Genomic DNA, 9366 nt, shown 5'->3' with positions numbered 1-9366 from the left:
GATTCTATTATTGCTATTGATATTCAATGAAAGGGGGGTGAAGGTGTCAGTCCAAGTCAAAGACACAACACCCTAATAAGACTATTTCCATTTATTAAAATGAGAAAAATATCATGATAGGGAGACAACTTCACTCATGTTTCTTTCTCAACTTTTTTTACCTTTATTACTGTTATCTGATGCGGTAAATGAGGTTGTTCCTCTCTTAATCAGAGATTTCACATTCAAATTCTAGATAGCCGCTTTCTTTCGAAAAAAGCTCTACATGGTGCGAATTCAGAATACTTAACTCTAATGCAAATACTGAATATCGGATGAAAAATAAAAAAATAAAATTTATTTTTTTACCTTTCTTTTTACTCCTTGTTTCATTTTTTATGACTTGTATAACGAAATTTTACCTTTAAAAAAAGTTAATATCGAAATAAGTTATATTTATTATTCATTTAAAAGGCCACACAAAGTTAGAGAAACTGGAACGGAGTGAGTACTTCTTTTTAACTTTAATCTTAAATTTCTAAATTAACAATTATTTTGAAACAAGTTCGTGGAGTTAAAAATGGCATAGGAAGTAAAAAAAACATCATATACAAACATGATCGATGCTATAAGTAGAATAAATGGAAAAATGTTTGAAATATATTCGAACTTTGATCGAAGTGTTGCTGTAACAATATCGAATTTTGGAAAAGACTTTTTACCCCCTGCACTTATTTAATAGTGTATTTTAAAGGTATATATGTGCCCACGTGGACATCATAAATATTGCATCATTATAAATAGTAATGTGTCCACGTGGGCACATATATACTTTTAAAATTCACTATTAAATAGTGCAGGGGTAAAAGGTACTCCATAAAGTTTGATATCGTAACAACAATTTCAGCTAAAATTAAAGTATTTTTCAGACTTTTTTACTTAGAATAAATAAATTTCAATGGTAGCAAATATTTAGTGGAGTTATTGTGGAGTATATATTTTGTTTCATTTTATATTTTCAAAAAACACAATAACTACAAATAGAAAAGTTACTCAAAGTTTCAATGATGTCACCAGAGGTTACAAAATTCAATAATGTACGACATATTTATTCATAGGCCATGTTGATCTACTAGAATGCCTAGGTACGTTTGCTTTAGGCTACCAATGATCAGCTTTTTAGTAAAGAAAAAAAGTAAAGCCAATTCATTTTTCTTCATTTAGCTAAAAAAAAGAAGAATAAAATATATTGAACTTTTCTTTTTAATTTTAAAATTCTTTGTCTTAATATCCAATTTGACACCGCACTTAAAGAAAAAATCAGATTTCTAACACCTCAAAAATGTAACGAGAATTTTCATTGAAGAAAATCAATATATCTATAGAAATAAACATATGAAGAATTCAACATATACTCCCTCTATTTTGTATTATTTGATTCTGTTGATTTGACACAATTCTTATGAAAAGTTATTATTTCTTTTCTTAAACTAATCTTTTTAAAATATCAAACATATAATTTGAAAAAAAAACACATAATTTGTAGTCAAGAAATATTTTAGACAAAATGTTTAAAAATCTCTATGATTTCTTTTTTTAATTTTGTATTAATTGGGTGAACGATTCCACATTAATGAGAACGTAGAAAGTATTTATTAAATATGTATATATATAGGTGGTCTTTTGATGTACAAGGAAAATAAGATGACAAGGACTAGTTTGTTTGGATCCATTTTTCTGTGAACAAAAACCTGTTTTAATGGGACCAAAACTCAGATTGATTGATTGTATTGTGGGGTGGGGGGGTCATGAAGGGACTGTCCTTATTTTGTTCATGCAACCGTAAATTTAGACCTTTGTTTCCCTTTCTTAGACCAAAAAAAAGGAAAAAATGATACGAGGAATGATGGATAGAGTAAAATTAATGGACCATAAGTGTCATATATAAGAAAGTGTAGGGATGACAAAGTAAGAAAGTAAAATAGAGAAACCACCAACATGAGTTGTGGTGTAGTGATGAGACTGCATTACCTTTAATCAGGAATTTCAAATTCGAGATCTGAATATGAAGAAAAATGTGTTGGAAGCGCCAATCCTAAAAGAGCTCTATAATGTGCGATCTAAATTTAGTCAAGAATTTCGATATGAAAAAAATACCAAGAAAAGTAAAAATAGGAAAGGAAAGGACCCCACTCGTGTGGTAGCTAAAGATAAGTAGTGTGTGAAATGGGGTGCCTGTTTTGTACGAGTCCAACATCTGCGTAAGGAAGCAAAGGGTCTTCCCCACTTGGACCACCAGGAACCAATGGGTGTGTAGGGACATGTGACCTAGGGTTTAGTGAAAGGTGTTAAGGTCTATTCATCGAAAACGTGTGATTATATTATCAAAAAACTTCTGTGATACGATATTAAAACACTAGATAAAAAACAAATTGCATGAAGCGTAGTCGACAATCGATCTTCTAGATTTTCAAGGGCCATCGAGATCACCCCAAACACCACACAACTTACAATTATCTTATACCAGACTAATAAGAGTAACCTTTTTTTTATAACAATAATCTTATGTTACCTTATACACTCGATACGTTATTAGTCCTCACCTAACAATTCATATATAATACCTCAATTATCCAATTATATGTGTGTGAAACCTATATATAACTAATTAACGTTCCCCAATTTTCTTTATAACAATTTAATTAATGTCCCATATGAATGTTTATATATGTAAGTATGCACCTCCAAAAACACAAACCCCATAAAAAACAAAGACATATACATGCAATATGCCTATACTATTACCTCGAGATTTAGAACTCTGGGACAAGGAATTCACTATCATCTTTGAACATGGGCCATGGGTTAGGAATAGTGAGATGGTTAATATAAAAATATTGGTGCTAGTCTGACAACAATACATATATTCCACGTACCAAACATGATTATATAGAAATATTATACGAATGTGGAACACATAGAAAGGAATATTGTTCAAATGCATTAATTTATTCACTGAGTTGGAACTTGGATATAATCTAAACATAATTGTTGTTTGGTTATGAAAGGTGATTAGGGCGTCATGCGGAAGCTTACAATTTGTAAATTATATAGTTGATAAATCAGATAACAAAAAACTTATACTAAAAATCAAAATATTATTATATCAAAACTAATATAAAGAAAAACATTGAAAATAAATCTCCTCATAAACAAGACTCTTAAACGACTACATTGTGGATGTTATTGGAGATATTTTCTAGATAGTCACCCATGTTTGGGAAATTACCTAGTAATATCACTTATGTTTGTTTTAGGACTACAATATCACCCAACTTTACATATTTTCCTCAAAATATACTTGACACAAAAAAAACATCATCTCTCCTAATGGGATGCCATGTCACATTATTCTTTTTTTATTAGTAATAATTTTTTAAAATTTATTTAGACAACCCATATACCATATATGATACTCAGTAAAAAAAAAATTACATAGCGCCAAAAATTTCTACCCTAGTTCTGGGGGATTCGGAGGCAAATCCAAATATGAATAATTGTCTATTAGTGTCGTGAATTAATAATTTAGAATTTTCAATAGACATATATAAAAACTTCAATTAAAAAATAATTCATCTGACTTTCGAGATTTAAATTTCTTTATCAAAATTAAAAGAGAAAAAAAAAATAATAAAAAAAAATAAATAATATATATATATATATCATTGAAAATTAAAAGGAAAAGTTTTATAAAGGGGAGGAGAAAATCATTGTAGCTCTATGTGGGAGCATGGACGGAGCTAAGACTTTGATTACGAATTCGATCAAACTTAATAATTTTGATTTAAATTTCAATTTTAACTCTTCCCGAGGCTCCCGCCGACGTCTCCGGACTTCCTAACGTTGCCGTCAATCGCCACGTCCCGGTTCAGGAATTTTAACCCGATTCCCGGTTTATCCCGCATCGCCAGTTCTGCTTACCAAAAATGGCCCACTTGGAGCTCTTGATTCCGTGGCGCAGTAAATTTTTAAGTTTAATATTTTGAAAAATAAAATAAAATTATGATTCGGATATGTGATTGAGAATAAAGTGTGTCTATGTGTGTTTTATGTTTTTGTGGCATAAAGTTTATTTTAATTAATTTGATCTGGACGTAAACATGGATAATTATAACATATATTAGTAAAAGAATTTCCATATAGGTGAAGACAAAAATAAAATATATATATATATATAATTTATATTAGGTAGTTTGTNATATGTGATTGAGAATAAAGTGTGTCTATGTGTGTTTTATGTTTTTGTGGCATAAAGTTTATTTTAATTAATATGATCTGGACGTAAACATGGATAATTGTAACAGATATTAGTAAAAGAATTTCCATATAGGTGAGGACAAAAATAAAATATATATGTTTGTATCAGGTAGTTTGTTTTTATACACGTAGCATTTATAGCCGGATACTTATAAAGTCTCAATTAGGTTAATACAAAAATAATTAATTATCTTAATCCAGATAATTTTAGCAATATATTTTTAAAAAATTGGATTTGCCTCTGAATCGCCCAGAACTAGGGTTCAAAATTTTGGCGCTATGTAATTTTTTTTACTGGGTATAATATATGGGTTGTCTAAACAAAATTTAAAAACTTGTTAATAATAAAAAAGAAATAATGTGACATGGCATCCCATTAGGAGAGATGATGTTTTTTTTGTGTCAAGTATGTTTTGAGAAAAATATGTAAAGTTGGATGATATTGTAGTCCTAAAACAAACATAAGTGATATTATAGGTAATTTCCCAAACATAGGTGACTATCTAGGGAAATTACTCATATTATTGTTATTGAACTTTTTTTTACTAGAAAAGGACTAGCTACTCCAACATTTTCCTAAAAGGAAAGTATAAACCAAATATGAAAGAATATTATATTTTTCCTTTGAGGAAAAGTAAAAACATTTATGTTAATGTTTTGTCTTTTCTTTAAAGAAAAATAAATCTTAAATTATGATAAGAAAATCAGGACAAAATCCTAACAATTGTGAGTTGGACAAAGAGTTGCCACACGTTAAGTTTTTTTTTTTTTTTTTTAACCAATGTAAATTACCATTAAGAAACAAAAAAACAAATACACCTAAAGAGCATTCAATCTCCTAATCACCCTCTAAAAGGTATTAAGAGAGTTAGGCCTCCTATAGAACTCTAATTACACAAATCTCCGCAACAACCAACAATACTTATCCGCATTTCTAGATTGTTTAACTAGCTCAAGTCTATCTACAAATTCCTTCTTAATTTTTGTTACAACTGCATTTGTATTTATAGTGATGCCTTTAAATAATTTACAGTTCCTTGCTCTCCAAACCTGGCATATCATTGCTCCGCACAATGCAACCACACGTTTAGTTAAATTTACAATAAAGATCAATGTTTGTTTTTTTAGCGACCTTTTAGTTTCAATTTTTTACGTAACATGCTTAAGATCATAAGATTAAAAGATAGCTTGATACATTTAACATATCTTTAATTTAAGATTACAAAATTCAAAAAAAATCTTTCTTTTTCATAATTTCGTGTAAAACTAAAACATAACAACTAAATCAAAATGAAGAAAATATAATTATAGACTGAAACCCCACGAGTCTTTTCAAGGTGTGAGGAGAAGGACTTTTTGAGAATCCATCTAAGTTCAACATAGAGTGAATAATAGTCATAATTTTTCACCTAACGTGTTTTGTGTCCATTCATTTTTAAATCTGAAGGTCAAAATCTACTTACAATCTTACATACCAAAGTCAAATATGGTAAGTTGGACCACAACAACGTAACTGTATGAGCAGCAAAATTTGAAATATTACAATTTGTTTTTCAGGTTGATAAACAAAAGCAATAAGACAAGAGGGATGCATTTTTTTTTCTGGTCTAGTTTTAATAGAATAAGAGAAAGGCAAAATGACTGGTATGAGATGATGCAAGGAATGACCACATCAAAGTTTATTAGGTTTGACCGTAGTATGATTTGGTGTAAATATCAAATACGATTGACGCCATTAAAAGATCATTATTTTTCCACTAAAAAATGTTTAATGGCTATTTACATATATATATTGATTAAATCGGTTACCATCCATGTTCTTTTGGTGAGCGAAGCACTCCTCACTTTTAACCTGTAGGTTGTAATAAGTTCGAGTCATTAAAGGAACAAAAAAGGTGTGGAGCTCACTAGGGAGGGTTGTAAAATAAAATTCTCAGTGAGCTGATTCAATAGAAACTGATTCGTGGTAAAAAAAATTGTGTAGCTAGTAGTGTAGGTTTTTATCTTTTACCCACTCCTAAAAAACTATTTAATAGTCTTGATTTATAAAAGTATATATGTGTCTAAACTACTCTTAATTTTCCCTTTAACATGCAACTCATCAATATAATATGTTAATATGGAACTATTAGTGATGTTACCAATGTAACAAAAAGTAGAAGGGGTACAATTAGTCTCAAGATTCGTGTTTCCCCTTCTGACTAAACAAAAATAGATGGGACTTTTGTGTGTTTTGAATGATTTCCTCTCAGACTGCCCATTCCTATTTCACATTCAAACCACAACCCTCTTCTGAAAAAAATGGAGTTGCATGCATTATTGTGTAAATTATAACAAGAAAAAAAAACAGGAAAATAATTTGAAGTGATAGTTATTGGACATTAATTGTTGGCATTGCCAGTGACTGATCATTCATGGAGCTATATCTTTGCCTTTTGCTTTTGTCTATTTCCTCAGTTTCGATTTATGTGGCATCATTTAAATCGATACGGTCTTTAATTCTGTGATTATAAACATGTAATAATATTTGTAATGGTTAACAAAATTTGATAGATTTTCCCTTGAAAACAAGAAGTCTCTGATTCAAGAGGGATATCATCAACCACTTTGACAGGTGATGTTTATCCGTTATGGTTATAAGATTTTTAAAATTTATAATTTGATAAATTCGTTATATCATTTGTTTGACTATAAAAAGACTTACATTAATTATTAAAATAAAAATTTAAGTTAAATATTTTTAAAGTTTAAAAATTATCGTTTTCTTGAAAATAAAAAGAAAATAGTATTACACTAAGGGGTGATTTGGTACAAAAATGAATAATGCAGGGATTATTAATGTTGAGATTAGCAGTGCAGGAATTAATAGTGCAGAGATTAGTAATGCATGGCTTATTTACCAAGTATTTGGTTCATTGGTTCCAACCCCATTTTGGAATTGGGTTAAAACTTCATTAAAAAAAACTCTTTCCAATTATACCCTTGAATTATTATGTAATTAGGTTAAGGTAAATAATTGCCGGACAATATTATTTTTTTATGGCCTTCTAACTAGCTATGAAGAACAATTGTTGTTATGTTTGCCTTTTTTTTAAAATTAAATTAATTGAGGATAAACAATTGTCATCTTAGTAAATTGATTACTTACAAAATGTCAATTTTCAATTTTTAAAAAAATGATAAACTATCAACTTTTAAAATTGAAAAGACGTAAACAATAGTAAAACTGAATANCATTCATGGAGCTATATCTTTGCCTTTTGCTTTTGTCTATTTCCTCAGTTTTGATTTATGTGGCATCATTTGAATCAATACGGTCTTTAATTCTATGGTTATAAATATGTAATAATATTTATAATGGTTAACGAAATTTGATAGATTTTCCCTCGAAAACAAGAAGTCTTTGACAGGTGATGTTTATCCGTTATGGTTATAAGATTTTTAAAATTTATAATTTGATAAATTCGTTATATCATTTGTTTGACTATAAAAAGACTTACATTAATTATTAAAATAAAAATTTAAGTTAAATATTTTTAAAGTTTAAAAATTATCGTTTTCTTGAAAATAAAAAGAAAATAGTATTACACTAAGGGGTCGTTTGGTACAAAAATGAATAATGCAGGGATTACTAATGCTGAGATTAGCAGTGCAGGAATTAATAGTGCAGAGATTAGTAATGCATGATTTATTTACCAAGTATTTGGTTCATTGGTTCCAACCCCATTTTGGAATTGGTTAAAACTTTATAAAAAAACTGTTTTCAATTATACCCTTGAATTATTATGTAATTAGGTTAAGGTAAATAATTGCTGGACAATTTTATTTTTTTTTGGCCTTCTAACTAGCTATGAGAAGAACAATTGTTGTTATGTTTGCCTTTTTTTTTAATTAAATTATTTGAGGATAAATAATTGTCATCTTAGTAAATTGATTACTTACAAAATGTCAATTTTCAATTTTAAAAAAACTGATAAACTATCAACTTTTAAAATTGAAAAGACGTAAACAATAGTAAAACTCAATAAATCATCTACATTTACACATAAAAATTGCAAGTTGTAGTTTTAATATGTATGCAATTTTATAAATTGTTCAAATACAAATAATTAGAAATCACACAAATATTCCCCTTTTAATTAGTTAATGTTAAGCAACTCATATTTCAAATATTGTATTAATTTGTATTATATTTATGTAGTAACAAAAAACTTTCTCTAAATAATTTGTAAGCTAATTTATTTAAATAAATTTACTAGTACAAATATAAAACATAAATAAAAAAATAAATAAATAATTAAAATGATTTGAGGGATACTTTTGTCTTTACATAAACTTATCCCATGGTATTATATCCAATGTATTACTAATACCTTCAAATGGAATGTATTAGTAATACACCATATAATACCATGTAGGAGATATAACTAATCCATGAATTAGTTATATATAGATCAAAATTCCTACCAAACATAGTACTAAATAATATCATACATAATACATGAATTATTTATTTTAATACGACCTACCAAACGACCCGGAGGGAGTATTTACCAGAGTCTGTGACTCTGTGTTCCCAAATCCCAAGCTTGTAAAGTTGTAAACCATGTTTTAACAAAGATCTTTCCAATATTCCACAATCTTTTACTTTAAATATTTTACCTTTGTATATTTGGTCAAAAGTAAAAATGAAAGGTTTAAAATCATGAAAAGTGGAAGAAAGTTAGACAAGATTGATGTGTTTTTTTTCTTTTATAAATAGTTCTTGGACCGAATGCAAAAACTTTTTTTTAGGTATTTCATGTATTTTTTTTGGGAAAATTACTTACGGCAAATATGTGGTATGTATTTACAACATATTATTATAGTTTCAAAGAATTATAATTTCTAGCTATAGTTAGGATTTTGGGTCTATTTGGTATAGAGTGGAAACTGTTTTCTAATTTTAGATTTCAAATAATTTTTTATCCTACCCCCAAACCATCCCCCCTCCCCCTCCCCCTCAAACAAAGTAGATAAAAATTATTTCTGAAAAATGTTTTAAAGTTTAAGATTTTTCAAAATTATTTC

This window comes from Solanum stenotomum, unplaced genomic scaffold, assembly GCF_019186545.1.
Source record: "Solanum stenotomum isolate F172 unplaced genomic scaffold, ASM1918654v1 scaffold30406, whole genome shotgun sequence".
In the NCBI taxonomy this organism is placed as follows: Eukaryota; Viridiplantae; Streptophyta; class Magnoliopsida; order Solanales; family Solanaceae; genus Solanum; species Solanum stenotomum.
The sequence above is the reverse complement of the archived record's forward strand: the minus strand, read 5'-3'. Positions refer to the sequence as shown.